The 20205-nt window shown below is 53.3% G+C and overlaps 1 long non-coding RNA gene, 6 other non-coding genes and 6 pseudogenes across 7 annotated transcripts; 1 reads left to right on the forward strand and 12 right to left on the reverse strand.

Moving 5' to 3' along the window:
• Nucleotides 1-1994: 1994 nt before the first annotated feature.
• Nucleotides 1995-4105, forward strand: LOC148670719 (uncharacterized). Its single transcript, XR_015937050.1, has 3 exons — nt 1995-2342; nt 2889-2958; nt 4037-4105. It is a non-coding gene; the product is annotated as an uncharacterized LOC148670719 (long non-coding RNA).
• An 8245-nt stretch (nt 4106-12350) lies between these two features.
• Nucleotides 12351-12469, reverse strand: LOC148670720 (5S ribosomal RNA). The gene has a single exon (XR_015937843.1). It is a non-coding gene; the product is annotated as a 5S ribosomal RNA (ribosomal RNA).
• A 537-nt stretch (nt 12470-13006) lies between these two features.
• On the reverse strand, nt 13007-13125 carry LOC148670721 (5S ribosomal RNA; annotated as a pseudogene).
• Nucleotides 13126-13662: 537 nt separating this feature from the next.
• Nucleotides 13663-13781, reverse strand: LOC148670722 (5S ribosomal RNA; annotated as a pseudogene).
• Nucleotides 13782-14317: 536 nt separating this feature from the next.
• LOC148670723 (5S ribosomal RNA) lies at nt 14318-14436 on the reverse strand (annotated as a pseudogene).
• Nucleotides 14437-14972: 536 nt separating this feature from the next.
• Nucleotides 14973-15091, reverse strand: LOC148670724 (5S ribosomal RNA). The gene has a single exon (XR_015937844.1). It is a non-coding gene; the product is annotated as a 5S ribosomal RNA (ribosomal RNA).
• A 537-nt stretch (nt 15092-15628) lies between these two features.
• On the reverse strand, nt 15629-15747 carry LOC148670725 (5S ribosomal RNA). The gene has a single exon (XR_015938318.1). It is a non-coding gene; the product is annotated as a 5S ribosomal RNA (ribosomal RNA).
• Nucleotides 15748-16284: 537 nt separating this feature from the next.
• LOC148670726 (5S ribosomal RNA) lies at nt 16285-16403 on the reverse strand. Its single transcript, XR_015938011.1, has one exon. It is a non-coding gene; the product is annotated as a 5S ribosomal RNA (ribosomal RNA).
• A 537-nt stretch (nt 16404-16940) lies between these two features.
• LOC148670727 (5S ribosomal RNA) lies at nt 16941-17059 on the reverse strand (annotated as a pseudogene).
• A 537-nt stretch (nt 17060-17596) lies between these two features.
• Nucleotides 17597-17715, reverse strand: LOC148670728 (5S ribosomal RNA; annotated as a pseudogene).
• Nucleotides 17716-18252: 537 nt separating this feature from the next.
• On the reverse strand, nt 18253-18371 carry LOC148670729 (5S ribosomal RNA). The gene has a single exon (XR_015938461.1). It is a non-coding gene; the product is annotated as a 5S ribosomal RNA (ribosomal RNA).
• A 537-nt stretch (nt 18372-18908) lies between these two features.
• On the reverse strand, nt 18909-19027 carry LOC148670730 (5S ribosomal RNA; annotated as a pseudogene).
• A 537-nt stretch (nt 19028-19564) lies between these two features.
• LOC148670731 (5S ribosomal RNA) lies at nt 19565-19683 on the reverse strand. The gene has a single exon (XR_015937846.1). It is a non-coding gene; the product is annotated as a 5S ribosomal RNA (ribosomal RNA).
• Between the last annotated feature and the right edge of the window lie 522 nt (nt 19684-20205).

A 20205-nucleotide genomic window follows, 5' to 3' on the forward strand; every position in this document is an offset into this window, starting at 1 on the left:
GACCGAAGCTGAGGGGCCCCATTCTGGACTGGACTGAAGCTGAGGGACCCCAGACCCCAGTCTGGACTGAAACTTGTAATTTTTGTTCTTTTGTTAAGCATCAATAAAAATTTTTTTAAAAAAATCTGTTTAGCTTTTGGTTTTTTCCCTCCCCCCCCCCCAAAGTTGCTGCTGGGAGAGGTGTGAGTGGGGCCAGCAGGGGGCGCTCTCACCCTGCGGTCTGTGTGGGTCCTGATGCCCCAGTATAGTGATGGGGACACTGGACTGTAAACAGGCGCCGTCCTTCGGATGAGACGTCAAACCAAGGTCCTGACTCTCTGTGCTCGTTAACAATCCCGGGGTGTTTCTGGAGAAGAGTAGGGGTGTTACCCCAGTATCCTGGCCTGATTCCCCCCCTGGTCTTGACCCATCATGGCCTCCTTTTCACCCCCCCTCTCTGAACTGGCTCCATCCCTCTGCTCTCCTCCCCAATGAGAGCTGCTGTGTGCTGAGCGGACTGGAGCATCATCCAGGTGGGGGCTGCACACTGGGGGGACTGGAGGGGATCCCCCTGACCTGGGAAGAGCTCTGAGTGGAGAGTCCAGACTTATTAATTATTATTATTATTCGTGCTGCACTGGGCTTCAGTCCTGGCAGTGAGAGAGGGACTCTGTGATCAGTACAGACACTTATGACTGTATAATAATACACGATAGAAATGGAAAACAGGGTAGCGCTGTAGTCCCTTCGAAACGTTTTGAACTGCCAGAAGAAGTTTTCACAACCCGGACTCGTGAAGGAACAGGTCTTCTCCCATCGTCCGGAGCAAGGTGTATGGTGTCCTGGTGATTTCTCCCGTTTTGAACGGAGTTTAATGTCTTGTTTCTACTTTATTAGAGAGAGGCACTGAACATCCTGTGATGGACTGGTGTCCTGTCCAGGGTGTGTGAGTGTGTGTGTGTCCTGTGATGGACTGCTGTCCTGTCCAGGGTGTGTGAGTGTGTGTGTCCTGTGATGGACTGCTGTCCTGTCCAGGGTGTGTGAGTGTGTGTGTGTCCTGTGATGGACTGCTGTCCTGTCCAGGGTGTGTGCGTGTGTGTGTCCTGTGAAGGACTGGTGTCCTGTCCAGGGTGTGTGTGTGTCCTGTGATGGACTGGTGGATCACAATATTAATTCTCCTCCTTGATTCCCTCCTTCATCGCCAGAGTGAAAGCGGGACACGGCAGTAAAAGCTCAGCCCTGCGGGTGGTGGTCCTCTCGGCCACACGGGGGCGCTCTGGCTCCACGGGGGGGGGGGGGAGTTATGTTCAAGTCCCGCTGGGAATCGCACCGACGCGGCGGAGTTTGTGAACGTCCCAGACACCAAGAAAACGAGAGAGAGAAAAAAGGTCGTTTTCGGGGTTCAAGAAGCAACCCCGAGATTCAGGGAGTTTCCCCGCTGAGCTTACTCTGCCGAAAACACGCAGGTTTTATTTTTTTCCCGTGTCCCCCCTCACACAGGCCGTTTCTGTAGCGTGAAGTTGTGTTTTTTTGCGCGGCGGTCGGTGAGGGGCGAAATTGTATTTATTTTTTTCCCACGGTCTGAAACAGAAACGGCCGGGTGGTGTTGTAGAGAGGTCGACGTGCCTGGTTTTCCTCGTCTCCGAAGCCTGTTTTTTTGGGGGGGGTTGTGAGGTCCCACGCAGCGCTCGGAAAAGAAAATGCCGTCTCTTTTCCCCGCAGGACGGGGGGGGGGGGAACCTGTGTTTTTTGGACGTGGCGTGGCCCGAAATTTCCACCCTTGGCCGCTAGAGGGGGGTGGAGGTTGGTCTTTCTTTGACTTGGGGGTAGGGGGGGTGCTAATTTCACTGAACCAAACCCCACGGAAACCCGTGTTGGACGTGGGGGTGCTGAATGCGCCCTCGACGTGATTTTGTCTTTAAATTCAAGTGCAGCTTTTGTAACCCTTGGGCCGGAAAAAGCTGGACCCGTTTCCCCTGCCTGTCCGAGGTGGCGACTACCGGGGTCATACAGGGACACCCGGCTGGCCGCTGAGAGTTGGAAAAATAAAATGTCCACCTAAAAAAAAAACAACCGCGAAAAATATCGGCCATTTTTGTTTCGCGGCCGAGCCGTGAGCGCGTCGGGGGCGACATCACGGGGGCGTCACAATGAGCCGCCTGACGTCACAGAGCGGCGGAATCTAGCGGGGGGCGGCGCTGAAGCCCCGTGAGCTCAGAGGAGTGAAGAGAGAGGAGGAGGAAAGGACTATATAGCGCTTTCTAAACACGTGTTTCTTCCAAAAAAGATTCGTGGGTTACTTCGACTTCAAACAAATAATAGTTTCAGCTTCAGATTCACTCTGAAGAATCCCTGTGAAATCGGTAAGTCAGTTAAAAATGCCGCTGTCGAGAAATAACAAAATAAGTTGAGAAATAAGTTGTTTTTTTTTTCCCGTTACTCCACTCTTATGGGTGTGATCGTGCTGTAAAAAGATATTGAGAGGAGGTGCACCTCTACACAGAGAGTGGTGGGGGTGGGGAACAAGCTGCCCAGCCCTGTGGTTGAAGCCGATACCCTGGCTTCTCTCCAGACACAGCTGGGTGAGCTCCTCCAGTCAGGACAGGAGGGTCTACTGTACACAGAGGGGGGCGGGGGTGGGGAACAAAGCCGATACCCTGGCTTCTCTCCAGACACAGCTGGGTGAGCTCCTCCAGTCAGGACAGGAGGCTCTACTGTACACAGAGAGTAGCGGGAGTGTGGAACAAAGCTGATACCCTGGCTCCTCTCCAGACACAGCTGGGTGAGCTCCTCCAGTCAGGACAGGAGGCTCTACTGTACACAGAGGGGGGCGGGGGTAGGGAACAAGTCGCCCAGCTGTGTGGCTCCGCCCCCTCCCCTCCCCTCTGTGACTCTGCTTGTCTCGGCAGGACGATGGACCGACAGAGATGCCGCACGGCCGTGCGCGGTCGCAGCAGGACCCGGGCCCAGCGAGGCGTCGTAAGTCCACCCCTCCCACCCGCCGTCCAGCGTCCAGCGTCCAGCCCTCCTCCAACTGGCCTCTCCGCCCCCAGCAGCGCTCACTGTATTATAATAATAATAATAAACTTCACTGATAGAGCACCTTTCACACACATAGCAGCGCAAAGCGCTTGACAGACCAGGTCTCACGGTAACACCTCCAGACGAGGAGACACACTTCCAGTGGTGATCTTGACTGAGGACACGCCTCGGCTCAAGAGACAGGGTCGCGGGTCCGAGGAACACCAAGCTGCAGGTCCATTATGGCCTTCTGAGAGCACAGATTGCCTCTGGACGTCCCAGACTCTTCCTGAACACACTGTAAAGACTCATCTGTCCAGACTTTCACTGGACACACTGTAGAGACTCACCTGTCCAGACTCTTACTGGACACATTGTACACACTCACCTGTCCAGACTCTTACTGAACACACTGTACACACTCACATGTCCACACTCTCACTGGACACACTGTAGAGACTCACCTGTCCACACTCTCACTGGACACACTGTAGAGACTCACCTGTCCACACTCTTACTGGACACACTGTCCAGACTCTTACTGGACACACTGTACACACTCGCCTGTCCACACTCTTACTGGACACACTGTACACACTCGCCTGTCCAGACTCTCACTGGACACACTGTACACACTCACCTGTCCAGACTCTCACTGGACACACTTTCCAGACTCTTACTGGACACACTGTAGAGACTCACCTGTCCAGACTCTTACTGGATACACTGTACACACTCACCTGTCCAGACTCTTACTGGACACACTGTCCACACTCACCTGTCCACACTCTTACTGGACACACTGTCCACACTCTTACTGGACACACTGTACACACTCGCCTGTCCACACTCTTACTGGACACACTGTCCACACTCACCTGTCCAGACTCTTACTTAACACACTGTACACACTCACCTGTCCACACTCTCACTGGACACACTGTAGAGACTGCTCAAGGCCCCTAGTCTCGACACGACTGGGCTGGACTATTTGGTCAGAGCTGTCTCGGAGATGGGCTGTTTGGCGTCTTCACAGGTCACACCGGTCAGGCCGAACCCGGACTGGCAGCGGGAGAGATCCCGGCCCAAGTCCCGGTGCTTTTCCGTAAGTCTGACCCGGTCGCCTTCCGCGAGACTGGACCGGCCGCCCTGTGGTGGGCCCGGTGCCCCACATCTACCCTACAGCTCCCCCACTGACCCCTAAACTCCCGATACCCTACAGCTCCCCACACTGACCCCTAAACTCCCGATACCCTACAGCTCCCCACTCTGACCCCCACAGTCCTGATGGCCGAGAGGTCTCTGCTTGCTGTAGTGATTGAGTGAGCTCTGTGGACCTAACCTCTGTCTTGTGTCCTCGTTTTCAGCGTCTCCTAGTGGTCCGTCATTTCACCAGAGCTGAAGGTGAGATCTGGGGAGGAGACAGAGCACCCCCTAACACCCCTGAGCTAGGTTACAGGGTAAGACAGCTTCTTACTGTTGGACACACCTGTCCACACTCTTTCTGGAAACACTGGACACACTCGCCTGTCCGGACTCTTACTGGACACACTGTACACACTCGCCTGTCTGGACTCTTACTGGACACACTGTACACACCCACCTGTCCAGACTCTTACTGGACACACTGTACACAACCACCTGTCCAGACTCACCTGTCCACACTCTTTCTGGACACACTGGACACACTCGCCTGTCCGGACTCTTACTGGACACACTGTACACACCCACCTGTCCAGACTCTTACTGGACACACTGTCCACACTCACCTGTCTGGGCTCTTATTGGACACACTGTACACACCCACCTGTCCAGACTCTCACTGGACACACTGTCCACACTCACCTGTCTGGGCTCTTATTGGACACACTGTCCACACTCACCTGTCTGGGCTCTTATTGGACACACTGTCCACACTCACCTGTCCACACTCTCACTGGACACACTGTACACACTCACCTGTCCAGACGTAGTCTCTGCTCCTCATCCCCCCTGCGTTGTGTCTCCCCCTCTCCCCGCTGGACAGAATCCCGTGGTGTCTTCGTGTTTCCCCGAGCTCGTCCAGAAGCTGGAGAGGGCAGCCGAGCTGCAGCTGGAGCTCCCGGGGTCGCCCGGCTCATCGCGCTCGGGCTCGCCCAGCTCGTTCGGCTCGGTGCCCCCCCCCCCTCGCCCAAGAGCCCCCTCCACTCCCCGCCCCCGGCCCCCCCCTCCGGCCCCCTCAGGCCACTGCCCGCCCCGCCCCGCTGCCCCCCCTTAATCCCCGCCATGCCCCTCGAGCCCCCCCTGCTGCCCGGGGCGGTGCCCCTGCCCCTGCCCCCGCCCGTCCTGCCCCCCATCGCCCGCCCGGCCCCGCCACGCCCCGCCTGGGGCTCCCCAGTGCGGAGGGCAAGGAGAGAGGCTGAGATGTTTGTCGAGACAAGTGGGGCAGAGTCTGTCCGTCTGTCCGTCTGTCTGTCCATCTGTCCTTCTGTCCGTCTATCCTTCAGTCCATCTGTCCCTCTGTCCATCTGTCCCTCTGTCCGTCTGTTTTTTTCTCTGTCCATCTGTCCATCTGTCTTTCTGTCCTTTTCTCTGCCTTTCTGTCCATCAGTCCATCTATCCTTTTCTCTGTCTTTTTGTCCGTCTGTACTTCTCTCTTTCTGTCTTTCTGTCCTTCTGTCTGAGTCTCTCCATGTCTCCCTGCTCTCTGTCTGTCCTGCGTTGTCCCAGCTGGGTCTCTCTCCCTGTGTCTCTCCGTGTGTCTCCCTGCTCTCTGTCTGTCCTGCGTTGTCCCAGCTGGGCCTGTCTCCCTGTGTCTCTCCGTGTGTCTCCCTGCTCTCTGTCTGTCCTGCGTTGTCCCAGCTGGGTCTCTCTCCCTGTGTCTCTCCGTGTGTCTCCCTGCCTGTCTCTCTGTCTGTCCTGCATTGTCCCAGCTGTGTCTCCCTCCCTCCTCTCTCTCTCCGTGTGTCTCCCTGCTCTCTGTCTGTCCTGCGTTATCCCAAATGGGTCTCTCTCCCTGTGTCTCTCCTTGTGTCTCCCTGCTCTCTGTCTGTCCTGCGTTGTCCCAGCTGGGCCTGACTCCCTGTGTCTCTCCGTGTGTCTCCCTGCTCTCTGTCTGTCCTGCGTTGTCCCAGCTGGGTCTCTCTCCCTGTGTCTCTCCGTGTGTCTCCCTGTCTGTCTCTCTGTCTGTCCTGCGTTGTCCCAGCTGGGCCTGTCTCCTCTGCTCTCTGCCTTCAGCTCTGTTCGCCGATGTCCCGCCAGCCCGTCACTCTCTCAGCCTGTCTCTTGACTTGCAGGAGGAAGAGGAGGTGGAGACAGCTCTTCCGGCAGGAGAGAGGAAGGAGGTCAGTGCTGGTCCCACCCTGCCCCCTGTCCTGTCTGTGGTGGAGTTTTGCCGTCTTGTCTGTCCCTGGGTCTCAGTGTCTCTCTCTCTTTCAGCCCTGTCTGTCAGTGTCTCTCTCGGCCTGCTGTCTGCCTGTCCCTGCCTCTCTGTCTCTCTCTCTTTCAGCCCTGTCTGTCAGTGTCTCTCTCCTCCTCCTCTCTGTCCTCAGTGTGTCTCCTTCCTCCTCTCTGTCCTGGAGTGTCCAGTCAGTGTGTCTGTATCAACCCTTCTCTCTCTCAGTGCAGTGTTCATGTACTGGAGTGTCCAGTCCGACTCTTAACGTGACTCTCCTGTCTCTGCTTCAGAAGCGCCGATGCGTCTTTTTGAAGTCCCTGAGCTGCGTGTCAGTGGAGACAGAAGATCAGGACGAGCCGATGGGGGCGGCGGAGACCCTAGCTCAGGAGAGGAAGAGCGAGGGAGAGGAGGAGCAGGCTGCCGGGAAGGACAAGAAGAGGAAGAGGAGGTGCAGGTGAGCAGACAGGGGGGCGCCGCCCGGTTGTGTCTGTGATTCAAGGAGGAGTCTCCTCTTGCTGTTTGATGTCATGGTGACGTCTGTGTCTGTGTCCCTCACACCTGCAATAACAATATTCTTTCCAGGTTCCTTTCCTGGTTCTGTGCCTGCTAAGATCTAGACTGGACTGGACTGGAGTGAATTGGACTGGACCGGAGCTGAGGGACACCAGACGACTGGACTGCAGCCTAGGGACACCAGACTGGACTGGACCGGAGCTGAGAGACACCAGACTGGACCGAAGCTGAGGGACCCCAGACTGTGCTGGACCCAAGCTGAGGGACCCCAGACTGGACTGGACAGGAGCTGAGGGACACCAGACTGTGCTGGACCGAAGCTGAGGGACCCCAGTCTGGACTGAAGCTGAGGGACCCCAGACTGTGCTGGACCGAAGCTGAGGGACCCCAGTCTATGCTGGACCGAAGCTGAGGGACCCCAGTCTGTGCTGGGCCGAAGCTGAGGGACACCAGACTGTGCTGGACCGAAGCTGAGGGACCCCAGTCTGGACTGCACTGGAGCTGAGGGACACCAGACTGGACTGGAGCTGAGGGGCCCCAGACTGGACTGGACTGGAGCTGAGGGACACCAGACTGGACTGGACTGGAGCCTAGGGACACCAGACTGGACTGGACCAAAGCTGAGGGACCTCAGGCTGTGCTGTACCGAAGCTGAGGGACCCCAGACTGTGCTGGACCGAAGCTTAGGGACCCCAGTCTGGACCAAAGCTGAGGGACCCCAGTCTGTGCTGGACCGAAGCTGAGGGACCCCAGACTGGACCGAAGCTGAGGGACCCCAGTCTGTGCTGGACCGAAGCTGAGGGACCCCAGACTGTGCTGGACTGAAGCTGAGGGGCCCCAGACTGGACTGAAGCTGAGGGGCCCCAGACTGTTCTGGACTGAAGCTGAGGGGCCCCAGACTGGACTGATGACCTTTTGTTAAGCATCAATAAATTTTTTTAAAAAAAAATCTGTTTAGCTTTTGGTTTTTTCCCTCCCCCCCCCCCCAAGGTTGCTGCTGGGAGAGGTGTGAGTGGGGCCAGCAGGGGGCGCTCTCACCCTGCAGTCTGTGTGGGTCCTGATGCCCCAGTATAGTGACGGGGACACTGGACTGTAAACAGGCGCCGTCCTTCGGATAAGACGTCAAACCAAGGTCCTGACTCTCTGTGCTCATTAACAATCCCGGGGTGTTTCTGGAGAAGAGTAGGGGTGTTACCCCAGTGTTCTGGCCTGATTCCCCCCCTGGTCTTGACCCATCATGGCCTCCTTATCACCCTCCTCTCTGAACTGGCTCCATCCCTCTGCTCTCCTCCCCACTGAGAGCTGCTGTGTGCTGAGCGGACTGGAGCATCATCCAGGTAGGGGCTGCACACTGGGGGGGCTGGAGGGGATCCCCCTGACCTGGGAGGAGCTCTGAGTGGAGAGTCCAGACTTATTAATTATTATTATTATTCGTGCTGCACTGGTCTTCAGTCCTGGCAGTGAGAGGGGGACTCTGTGATCAGTACAGATACTTATGACTGTCTAATAATACACGATAGAAATGGAAAACAGGGTAGCGCTGTAGTCCCTTCGAAACGTTTTGAACTGCCAGAAGAAGTTTTCACAACCCGGACTTGTGAAGGTACAGGTCTTCTCCCTTCGTCCGGAGTAAGGTGAGAGGTCACCCCCTCGGGGCGCAGTATCCCCGATGCACCCCCCCACCACCACCCAAAACGACACACACTTCTGTGACGATTGGGAGACCCCGGTTCGATCAGCCCCTGCGGTGTAGGAAACGACCCGCTGGAGAGAACACGCAGACTCCACACAGAAGGGTCACCTCGGCATTTATTCCAACAGCAAAACACCAGAGAGAAACGGGTCTCCGAAAGATAAGCGCACACCGGGAAAAACACGACGGGGTCATTACAAATAGGAATAGGAGTTCTTTTTTTCTTTTCCGGACGTCAGTTGTATCGTGTCCTGGTGATTTCTCCCGTTTCGAACGGAGTTTAATGTCGCGTTTCTACTTTCTTAGAGTGAGGCACTGAACTTTGGGGAACATGACATCCACCCAGTATTACTAGTAGGTTGGTAAATATAAATGTTCTTTTTCCCCCCGTATGATACCTCGCGAAATATAACGATGGCCAACTCCTTAAGTCGAAATTTAAACCCTTCTCACGCTACAAGACAGTCCGTCAACATCGCCGCGGCCCGAAGCGCGACCTTCGGTATGACGTTGGCCGAAGGGGGTGGGGTAAGTACGTCACAGCCGGGGGAAGCCCCTATCACGTGAGAGGGGTGCTGCGGGCGACAAGCCCCCGGGGGCGAAGAGAAGTTGATTTGCGTGGGGTGTGGAAACACTACACGACTGGGCAAGCGAGCCGTTTTTTTTTTGTTTTGTTTTTTCCAGAACATCAGAACAACCGCAGAGATGACCATCGATCCACCTCCAGACGTTTCCTTTTTTGTCCTGTTTGGCCTCCAAAATAAAAAAAAAACTGGGATCCATCGTGGCGTTGCCAAATTAAAACGTCAACCACTTTTCGGGCTTTCGTGCTGTCCATGATGAAACCGTCATGGTTGTGTAAGCATACGTTACGTCACAGACCGGCGGCGCTCGGACGTAAGGAGTGTCGTTACGTTTTTGAAATGGCACGTCAGACAAGATCTCTGACAAGATCTCCGAAAAACCCAAATCTGTAAGATTCAATTTCAATTCAGTTTTTTATATAGCGCCTTTCACAACAAGAATGCCCCAAGGCCCCGAACAAAGGAGTTGTTCCACACCCCCGCCACCCTCTGTGTACAGTAGAGCCCCCTGTACTGACTGGAGGAGCTCACCCAGCTGTGTCTGGAGAGAAGCCGGGGTATCGGCTTCAACCACAGGGCTGGGCGGCTTGTTCCCCACCCCCACCCCCTTCTGTGTACAGAAGAGCCTCCTGTCCTGACTCCAGTAGGAAATGTCACCTGGAGGCAACACACCGGCTTCTTTTAACAGATCACCTCGGGAATCGGGAACAACGGAGCTGTGTGCGGCCGTCTGTACGGAGGGGTTCAGCGCGGGGGGGCTCCGGGCTCGGGTCTGAACCCGGGGGGGGGGGCTGTCTGTGTGGAGTCTGCATGTTCTCCCTGTGTTCTTCGGGTCCAAAGACAGGCTTTTGGGCTAATTGGCTTCTGGGAAAACTGGCCCTGGTGTGTGTGTGTCCTATGATGGAGTGCTGTCCTGTCCAGGGTGTTTGAGTGAGTGTGTGTTTGTCATGTGATGGACTGGTTCCTGTCCAGGGTGTGTGAGTGTGTGTGTCTGAGTGTCCTGTGAGGGACTGGTGTCCTATCCAGGTTGTGTGTGTGTGTCCTGTGAGGGACTGGTGTCCTGTTCAGGGTGTGTGAGTGTGTGTATGTGTCCTGTGAGTGACTGGTGTCCTGTCCAGGGTGTGTGAGTGTGTGTGTGTCCTGTGATGGACTGCTGTCCTGTCCAGGGTGTGTGTATGTCCTGTGATGGACTGGTGTCCTGTCCAGGGTGTGTGAGTGAGTGTGTATGTGTCCTGTGATGGACTGGTGTCCTGTCCAGGGTGTGTGAGTGTGTGTGTCTGTGTGTCCTGTGATGGACAGATGGTACCAAGCCTGGACACCCATGAGACACTGGCTTCCTCAGAAGACTCTCACGGAGGGCACACTGTCCCTAACCCAGGTCCAGAAGAAACTACCGTGATCTATAATTCCTGCGCCACGGAAGGGTTTGTGACGTCTATGTCCGGCGCCCGCGCCCGTGGACTGGCGGTTTGGCGTCGCGCTCCGCAGCTCGAGCTTCGGTGCGAGGCAGGGCGGGAGGGAGTCGATGTGGCCTCGGCGCCATCTTTGCTGGTGAGTCAATTGTGACCGTTGCGGTACAATAAACCATCAATCAAGCTTTTCCCACCCCGTCCAGTATTTCTGTCGCGGCCCACGTCCCTTACAATCGACAAACTATAAAAAAACAGTAGCCCTTCGCAACATTACACGCCATTTTTTTATTTTAAACGTCCGCTAAATACGCAGGTGGCTCGATACCTGTCTTATCCTCGCCGGCGTCTTTATACCGGCAAGTGAATTTTATTTGGGGTCCCTCAGAATTGTGACAGAAATGTCAGTGAACCACAATAAAAAACGAAACTTTTTATTTAAAGGCGGTGAATGGATTTTTTGAGTAACCGTGTAGCGACTAACGTAAGGAAAAAAAAAGTTGTCTTTCCCTACGAAGACGTTTTAGTACAGGACTTTCTTTAAATATCAGTTGTGCATAGCGTTTTACAAAAAGTTGATGATGATCTTGGAGATAATTGCAAAGGAAAATTGAGATAACTACCAAAACATTACGTGTGAAACGACAGGACAGAACTTTGAACCCACAAAGAAACAAAGGTATGAAATATTGCCTCGTCATGGGGGGTTGATAATTGTAGTAAGTGTTCCTAATTTTCGTAAAGAAATGTATATTATGGGAGTCACACGTGAGATTTAGTGTATATACGTTTCATATTGTGCATATATACGGGGTTAAAAAGTGGAATGAGTATGATTATAAACTCGCGTGTCCTATAATCAGATAATTTTTGAACAAGCTTTGATTAGACAGGTGAAAAACAACATCAGATCCTTTTTTTTAATATATTCTCACGTCTGAATATCAGCTTCTCCCCTCTGGCCAACATTTCAGGGCTCCCAGGTGTAGATCCCAAATTGAAACAAATATTAATTTGTTACCCAGTTAAACAGTTAATAGAAGTGAGTGACCAGGGTAAATAAAGGTGGGTCAGTGTAAACTGTTTATTCTGGACCAGACTTCGTCATGTGTGATATGTCATGACTTCTTATATTAAGTTTTATCTTTATATTTAGTTCTACATGTGTAATAGATGCGATGTGTGTCCATAAAAAGGTTTCTCCAGGGGAAAATCAAGTTCGTTTTAAAACCGTGTTTCCTTTTTAGGGTACGTTTGCATTCCAAGTGTGGGTTTTTTGCCTTTTTATCATATTTTGGATGTGAATCCGTGGTATTTTTGCTGAGACAAGTTGCCTTTCTTATACGCGGAGGGATCTGCTTGTGAGATGTCCGCTTGGTCCATTTCTGAGCTCAGTATAAGGTGTAGAAAGCATGACTGTCATCATAACCCGCATCTCACCCAGGTGTGGAATAATGTTGTGACTATTGCTTCAGCAATAACATGCTGATTGCATGTTTCTAGATGGGTATAACAGAGATCTCAACTACTGAGGGGCCTTATTAATAAAGTCTCCACAGCCGAAGCGCTGTCTCTTTTCAGCTGGCGATAAACCTTTCCTCGATCCTTTGCGGACTTGTAAAACTGTTCCTGATCAGAATAAAAAACGCTCACGCTAATACACAAGCACCCGTGTCTCGCCAAAGCTGACAAATAAAGAGACGGACAAGCCGCACTGCACGTGTGAACAGGGGAATGAGCGAGCGAGCGGGGATAGGGCGCCTCCTGCGCTTAAAAGCTTACAGCACCTGGTATTCCCAGGCGGTCTCCCATCCAAGTACTAACCAGGCCCATCCCTGTTTAGCTTCCGAGATCAGACGAGATCAGGCGTGCTCAAGGGGGTGTGGCCGTAAGCGAGAGCAAGGCTCGCTGGCACCCTTCTTATTGAGAGGACAGCTCCGTCACCTCTTTTACGACGCTGCTTTTTTTCCCTTGCGTTTTTCTCTTCTTCCCACGTTCTCTCTCTTCACTGCCTTCGTCCCCGCTCTATTTCACTTCAGCCTTTCACTCTTGCTTCCTTCCAATGAGGACGGAGCTGCGGGAGAAAGGGCGCTATAGAGGATCGCTGTGGAGAGCTGCTGCTGTGCTTTGACATCTGAGCTCTGTGGAAATCGATCTCAATACAATTCTGAAAAACGCGACTCTCCGAACGCCAGCCGAACAAGTCTCCACAGCCGAAGCGCTGTGTCTCTTTTCAGCTGGCGATAAACCTTTCCTCGATCCTTTGCGGACTTGTAAAACTGTTCCTGATCAGAATAAAAAACGCTCACGCTAATACACAAGCACCCGTGTCTCGCCAAAGCTGACAAATAAACAGACGGACAAGCCGCACTGCACGTGTGAACAGGGGAATGAGCGAGCGAGCGGGGATAGGGCGCCTCCTGCGCTTAAAAGCTTACAGCACCTGGTATTCCCAGGCGGTCTCCCATCCAAGTACTAACCAGGCCCATCCCTGTTTAGCTTCCGAGATTAGACGAGATCAGGCGTGCTCAAGGGAGTGTGGCCGTAAGCGAGAGCAAGGCTCGCTGGCACCCTTCTTATTGAGAGGACAGCTCCGTCACCTCTTTTACGACGCTGCTTTTTTTCCCTTGCGTTTTTCTCTTCTTTCCACGTTCTCTCTCTTCACTGCCTTCGTCCCCGCTCTATTTCACTTCAGCCTTTCACTCTTGCTTCCTTCCAATGAGGACGGAGCTGCGGGAGAAAGGGCGCTATAGAGGATCGCTGTGGAGAGCTGCTGCTGTCCTTTGACATCTGAGCTCTGTGGAAAACGATCTCAATACAATTCTGAAAAACGCGACTCTCCGAACGCCAGCCGAACAAGTCTCCACAGCCGAAGCGCTGTGTCTCTTTTCAGCTGGCGATAAACCTTTCCTCGATCCTTTGCGGACTTGTTAAACTGTTCCTGATCAGAATAAAAAACGCTCACGCTAATACACAAGCACCCGTGTCTCGCCAAAGCTGACAAATAAACAGACGGACAAGCCGCACTGCACGTGTGAACAGGGGAATGAGCGAGCGAGCGGGGATAGGGCGCCTCCTGCGCTTAAAAGCTTACAGCACCTGGTATTCCCAGGCGGTCTCCCATCCAAGTACTAACCAGGCCCATCCCTGTTTAGCTTCCGAGATTAGACGAGATCAGGCGTGCTCAAGGGAGTGTGGCCGTAAGCGAGAGCAAGGCTCGCTGGCACCCTTCTTATTGAGAGGACAGCTCCGTCACCTCTTTTACGACGCTGCTTTTTTTCCCTTGCGTTTTTCTCTTCTTCCCACGTTCTCTCTCTTCACTGCCTTCGTCCCTGCTCTATTTCACTTCAGCCTTTCACTCTTGCTTCCTTCCAATGAGGACGGAGCTGCGGGAGAAAGGGCGCTATAGAGGATCGCTGTGGAGAGCTGCTGCTGTGCTTTGACATCTGAGCTCTGTGGAAAACGATCTCAATACAATTCTGAAAAACGCGACTCTCCGAACGCCAGCCGAACAAGTCTCCACAGCCGAAGCGCTGTGTCTCTTTTCAGCTGGCGATAAACCTTTCCTCGATCCTTTGCGGACTTGTTAAACTGTTCCTGATCAGAATAAAAAACGCTCACGCTAATACACAAGCACCCGTGTCTCGCCAAAGCTGACAAATAAACAGACGGACAAGCCGCACTGCACGTGTGAACAGGGGAATGAGCCAGCGAGCGGGGATAGGGCGCCTCCTGCGCTTAAAGCTTACAGCACCTGGTATTCCCAGGCGGTCTCCCATCCAAGTACTAACCAGGCCCATCTCTGTTTAGCTTCCAAGATAAGACGAGATCAGGCGTGCTCAAGGGGGTGTGGCCGCAAGCGAGAGCAAGGCTCGCTGGCACCCTTCTTATTGAGAGGACAGCTCCGTCACCTCTTTTACGACGCTGCTTTTTTCCCTTGCGTTTTTCTCTTCTTTCCACGTTCTCTCTCTTCACTGCCTTCGTCCCCGCTCTATTTCACTTCAGCCTTTCACTCTTGCTTCCTTCCAATGAGGACGGAGCTGCGGGAGAAAGGGCGCTATAGAGGATCGCTGTGGAGAGCTGCTGCTGTGCTTTGACATCTGAGCTCTGTGGAAAACGATCTCAATACAATTCTGAAAAACGCGACTCTCCGAACGCCAGCCGAACAAGTCTCCACAGCCGAAGCGCTGTGTCTCTTTTCAGCTGGCGATAAACCTTTCCTCGATCCTTTGCGGACTTGTTAAACTGTTCCTGATCAGAATAAAAAACGCTCACGCTAATACACAAGCACCCGTGTCTCGCCAAAGCTGACAAATAAACAGACGGACAAGCCGCACTGCACGTGTGAACAGGGGAATGAGCGAGCGAGCGGGGATAGGGCGCCTCCTGCGCTTAAAAGCTTACAGCACCTGGTATTCCCAGGCGGTCTCCCATCCAAGTACTAACCAGGCCCATCCCTGTTTAGCTTCCGAGATCAGACGAGATCAGGCGTGCTCAAGGGGGTGTGGCCGTAAGCGAGAGCAAAGCTCGCTGGCACCCTTCTTATTGAGAGGACAGCTCCGTCACCTCTTTTACGACGCTGCTTTTTTTCTCTTGCGTTTTTCTCTTCTTCCCACGTTCTCTCTCTTCACTGCCTTCGTCCCCGCTCTATTTCACTTCAGCCTTTCACTCTTGCTTCCTTCCAATGAGGACGGAGCTGCGGGAGAAAGGGCGCTATAGAGGATCGCTGTGGAGAGCTGCTGCTGTGCTTTGACATCTGAGCTCTGTGGAAAACGATCTCAAAACAATTCTGAAAAACGCGACTCTCCGAACGCCAGCCGAACAAGTCTCCACAGCCGAAGCGCTGTGTCTCTTTTCAGCTGGCGATAAACCTTTCCTCGATCCTTTGCGGACTTGTTAAACTGTTCATGATGAGAATAAAAAACGCTCACGCTAATACACAAGCACCCGTGTCTCGCCAAAGCTGACAAATAAACAGACGGACAAGCCGCACTGCACGTGTGAACAGGGGAATGAGCGAGCGAGCGGGGATAGGGCGCCTCCTGCGCTTAAAAGCTTACAGCACCTGGTATTCCCAGGCGGTCTCCCATCCAAGTACTAACCAGGCCCATCCCTGTTTAGCTTCCGAGATCAGACGAGATCAGGCGTGCTCAAGGGGGTGTGGCCATAAGCGAGAGCAAAGCTCGCTGGCACCCTTCTTATTGAGAGGACAGCTCCGTCACCTCTTTTACGACGCTGCTTTTTTTCCCTTGCGTTTTTCTCTTCTTCCCACGTTCTCTCTCTTCACTGCCTTCGTCCCCGCTCTATTTCACTTCAGCCTTTCACTCTTGCTTCCTTCCAATGAGGACGGAGCTGCGGGAGAAAGGGCGCTATAGAGGATCGCTGTGGAGAGCTGCTGCTGTGCTTTGACATCTGAGCTCTGTGGAAAACGATCTCAATACAATTCTGAAAAACGCGACTCTCCGAACGCCAGCCGAACAAGTCTCCACAGCCGAAGCGCTGTGTCTCTTTTCAGCTGGCGATAAACCTTTCCTCGATTCTTTGCGGACTTGTTAAACTGTTCCTGATCAGAATAAAAAGCGCTCACGCTAATACACAAGCACCCGTATCTCGCCAAAGCTGACAAGTAAACAGACGGACAAGCCGCACTGCACGTATGAACAGGGGAATGAGCGAGCGAGCGGGGATAGGGCGCCTCCTGCGCTTAAAAGCTTACAGCACCTGGTATTCCCAGGCGGTCTCCCATCCAAGTACTAACCAGGCCCATCCCTGTTTAGCTTCTGAGATCAGACGAGATCAGGCGTGCTCAAGGGGGTGTGGCCGCAAGCGAGAGCAAGGCTCGCTGGCACCCTTCTTATTGAGAGGACAGCTCCGTCACCTCTTTTACGACGCTGCTTTTTTTCCCTTGCGTTTTTCTCTTCTTCCCACGTTCTCTCTCTTCACTGCCTTCGTCCCCGCTCTATTTCACTTCAGCCTTTCACTCTTGCTTCCTTCCAATGAGGACGGAGCTGCGGGAGAAAGGGCGCTATAGAGGATCGCTGTGGAGAGCTGCTGCTGTGCTTTGACATCTGAGCTCTGTGGAAAACGATCTCAATACAATTCTGAAAAACGCGACTCTCCGAACGCCAGCCGAACAAGTCTCCACAGCCGAAGCGCTGTGTCTCTTTTCAGCTGGCGATAAACCTTTCCTCGATCCTTTGCGGACTTGTAAAACTGTTCCTGATCAGAATAAAAAACGCTCACGCTAATACACAAGCACCCGTGTCTCGCCAAAGCTGACAAATAAACAGACGGACAAGCCGCACTGCACGTGTGAACAGGGGAATGAGTGAGCGAGCGGGGATAGGGCGCCTCCTGCGCTTAAAAGCTTACAGCACCTGGTATTCCCAGGCGGTCTCCCATCCAAGTACTAACCAAGCCCATCCCTGTTTAGCTTCCGAGATCAGACGAGATCAGGCGTGCTCAAGGGGGTGTGGCCATAAGCGAGAGCAAGGCTCGCTGGCACCCTTCTAATTGAGAGGACAGCTCCGTCACCTCTTTTACGACGCTGCTTTTTTTCCCTTGCGTTTTTCTCTTCTTCCCACGTTCTCTCTCTTCACTGCCTTCGTCCCCGCTCTATTTCACTTCAGCCTTTCACTCTTGCTTCCTTCCAATGAGGACGGAGCTGCGGGAGAAAGGGCGCTATAGAGGATCGCTGTGGAGAGCTGCTGCTGTGCTTTGACATCTGAGCTCTGTGGAAAACGATCTCAATACAATTCTGAAAAACGCGACTCTCCGAACGCCAGCCGAACAAGTCTCCACAGCCGAAGCGCTGTGTCTCTTTTCAGCTGGCGATAAACCTTTCCTCGATTCTTTGCGGACTTGTTAAACTGTTCCTGATCAGAATAAAAAACGCTCACGCTAATACACAAGCACCCGTATCTCGCCAAAGCTGACAAGTAAACAGACGGACAAGCCGCACTGCACGTATGAACAGGGGAATGAGCGAGCGAGCGGGGATAGGGCGCCTCCTGCGCTTAAAAGCTTACAGCACCTGGTATTCCCAGGCGGTCTCCCATCCAAGTACTAACCAGGCCCATCCCTGTTTAGCTTCTGAGATCAGCCGAGATCAGGCGTGCTCAAGGGGGTGTGGCCGCAAGCGAGAGCAAGGCTCGCTGGCACCCTTCTTATTGAGAGGACAGCTCCGTCACCTCTTTTACGACGCTGCTTTTTTTCCCTTGCGTTTTTCTCTTCTTCCCACGTTCTCTCTCTTCACTGCCTTCGTCCCCGCTCTATTTCACTTCAGCCTTTCACTCTTGCTTCCTTCCAATGAGGACGGAGCTGCGGGAGAAAGGGCGCTATAGAGGATCGCTGTGGAGAGCTGCTGCTGTGCTTTGACATCTGAGCTCTGTGGAAAACGATCTCAATACAATTCTGAAAAACGCGACTCTCCGAACGCCAGCCGAACAAGTCTCCACAGCCGAAGCGCTGTGTCTCTTTTCAGCTGGCGATAAACCTTTCCTCGATCCTTTGCGGACTTGTTAAACTGTTCCTGATCAGAATAAAAAACGCTCACGCTAATACACAAGCACCCGTGTCTCGCCAAAGCTGACAAATAAACAGACGGACAAGCCGCACTGCACGTGTGAACAGGGGAATGAGCCAGCGAGCGGGGATAGGGCGCCTCCTGCGCTTAAAAGCTTACAGCACCTGGTATTCCCAGGCGGTCTCCCATCCAAGTACTAACCAGGCCCATCCCTGTTTAGCTTCCGAGATCAGACGAGATCAGGCGTGCTCAAGGGGGTGTGGCCGCAAGCGAGAGCAAGGCTCGCTGGCACCCTTCTTATTGAGAGGACAGCTCCGTCACCTCTTTTACGACGCTGCTTTTTTTCCCTTGCGTTTTTCTCTTCTTCCCACGTTCTCTCTCTTCACTGCCTTCGTCCCCGCTCTATTTCACTTCAGCCTTTCACTCTTGCTTCCTTCCAATGAGGACGGAGCTGCGGGAGAAAGGGCGCTATAGAGGATCGCTGTGGAGAGCTGCTGCTGTGCTTTGACATCTGAGCTCTGTGGAAAACGATCTCAATACAATTCTGAAAAACGCGACTCTCCGAACGCCAGCCGAACAAGTCTCCACAGCCGAAGCGCTGTGTCTCTTTTCAGCTGGCGATAAACCTTTCCTCGATCCTTTGCGGACTTGTTAAACTGTTCCTGATCAGAATAAAAAACGCTCACGCTAATACACAAGCACCCGTGTCTCGCCAAAGCTGACAAATAAACAGACGGACAAGCCGCACTGCACGTGTGAACAGGGGAATGAGCGAGCGAGCGGGGATAGGGCGCCTCCTGCGCTTAAAAGCTTACAGCACCTGGTATTCCCAGGCGGTCTCCCATCCAAGTACTAACCAGGCCCATCCCTGTTTAGCTGCCGAGATTAGACGAGATCAGGCGTGCTCAAGGGAGTGTGGCCGTAAGCGAGAGCAAGGCTCGCTGGCACCCTTCTTATTGAGAGGACAGCTCCGTCACCTCTTTTACGACGCTGTTTTTTTTCCCTTGCGTTTTTCTCTTCTTCCCACGTTCTCTCTCTTCACTGCCTTCGTCCCTGCTCTATTTCACTTCAGCCTTTCACTCTTGCTTCCTTCCAATGAGGACGGAGCTGCGGGAGAAAGGGCGCTATAGAGGATCGCTGTGGAGAGCTGCTGCTGTGCTTTGACATCTGAGCTCTGTGGAAAACGATCTCAATACAATTCTGAAAAACGCGACTCTCCGAACGCCAGCCGAACAAGTCTCCACAGCCGAAGCGCTGTGTCTCTTTTCAGCTGGCGATAAACCTTTCCTCGATTCTTTGCGGACTTGTTAAACTGTTCCTGATCAGAATAAAAAACGCTCACGCTAATACACAAGCACCCGTGTCTCGCCAAAGCTGACAAATAAACAGACGGACAAGCCGCACTGCACGTATGAACAGGGGAATGAGCGAGCGAGCGGGGATAGGGCGCCTCCTGCGCTTAAAAGCTTACAGCACCTGGTATTCCCAGGCGGTCTCCCATCCAAGTACTAACCAGGCCCATCCCTGTTTAGCTTCCGAGATCAGACGAGATCAGGCGTGCTCAAGGGGGTGTGGCCGTAAGCGAAAGCAAGGCTCGCTGGCACCCTTCTTATTGAGAGGACATCTCCGTCACCTCTTTTACGACGCTGCTTTTTTTCCCTTGCGTTTTTCTCTTCTTCCCACGTTCTCTCTCTTCACTGCCTTCGTCCCCGCTCTATTTCACTTCAGCCTTTCACTCTTGCTTCCTTCCAATGAGGACGGAGCTGCGGGAGAAAGGGCGCTATAGAGGATCGCTGTGGAGAGCTGCTGCTGTGCTTTGACATCTGAGCTCTGTGGAAAACGATCTCAATACAATTCTGAAAAACGCGACTCTCCGAACGCCAGCCGAACAAGTCTCTACAGCCGAAGCGCTGTGTCTCTTTTCAGCTGGCGATAAACCTTTCCTCGATCCTTTGCGGACTTGTTAAACTGTTCCTGATCAGAATAAAAAACGCTAACGCTAATACACAAGCACCCGTGTCTCGCCAAAGCTGACAAATAAACAGACGGACAAGCCGCACTGCACGTGTGAACAGGGGAATGAGCCAGCGAGCGTGGATAGGGCG

This window comes from Lepisosteus platostomus, chromosome 5 (assembly GCF_059453375.1).
Source record: "Lepisosteus platostomus isolate fLepPlt1 chromosome 5, fLepPlt1.hap1, whole genome shotgun sequence".
NCBI lineage: Eukaryota > Metazoa > Chordata > Actinopteri > Semionotiformes > Lepisosteidae > Lepisosteus > Lepisosteus platostomus.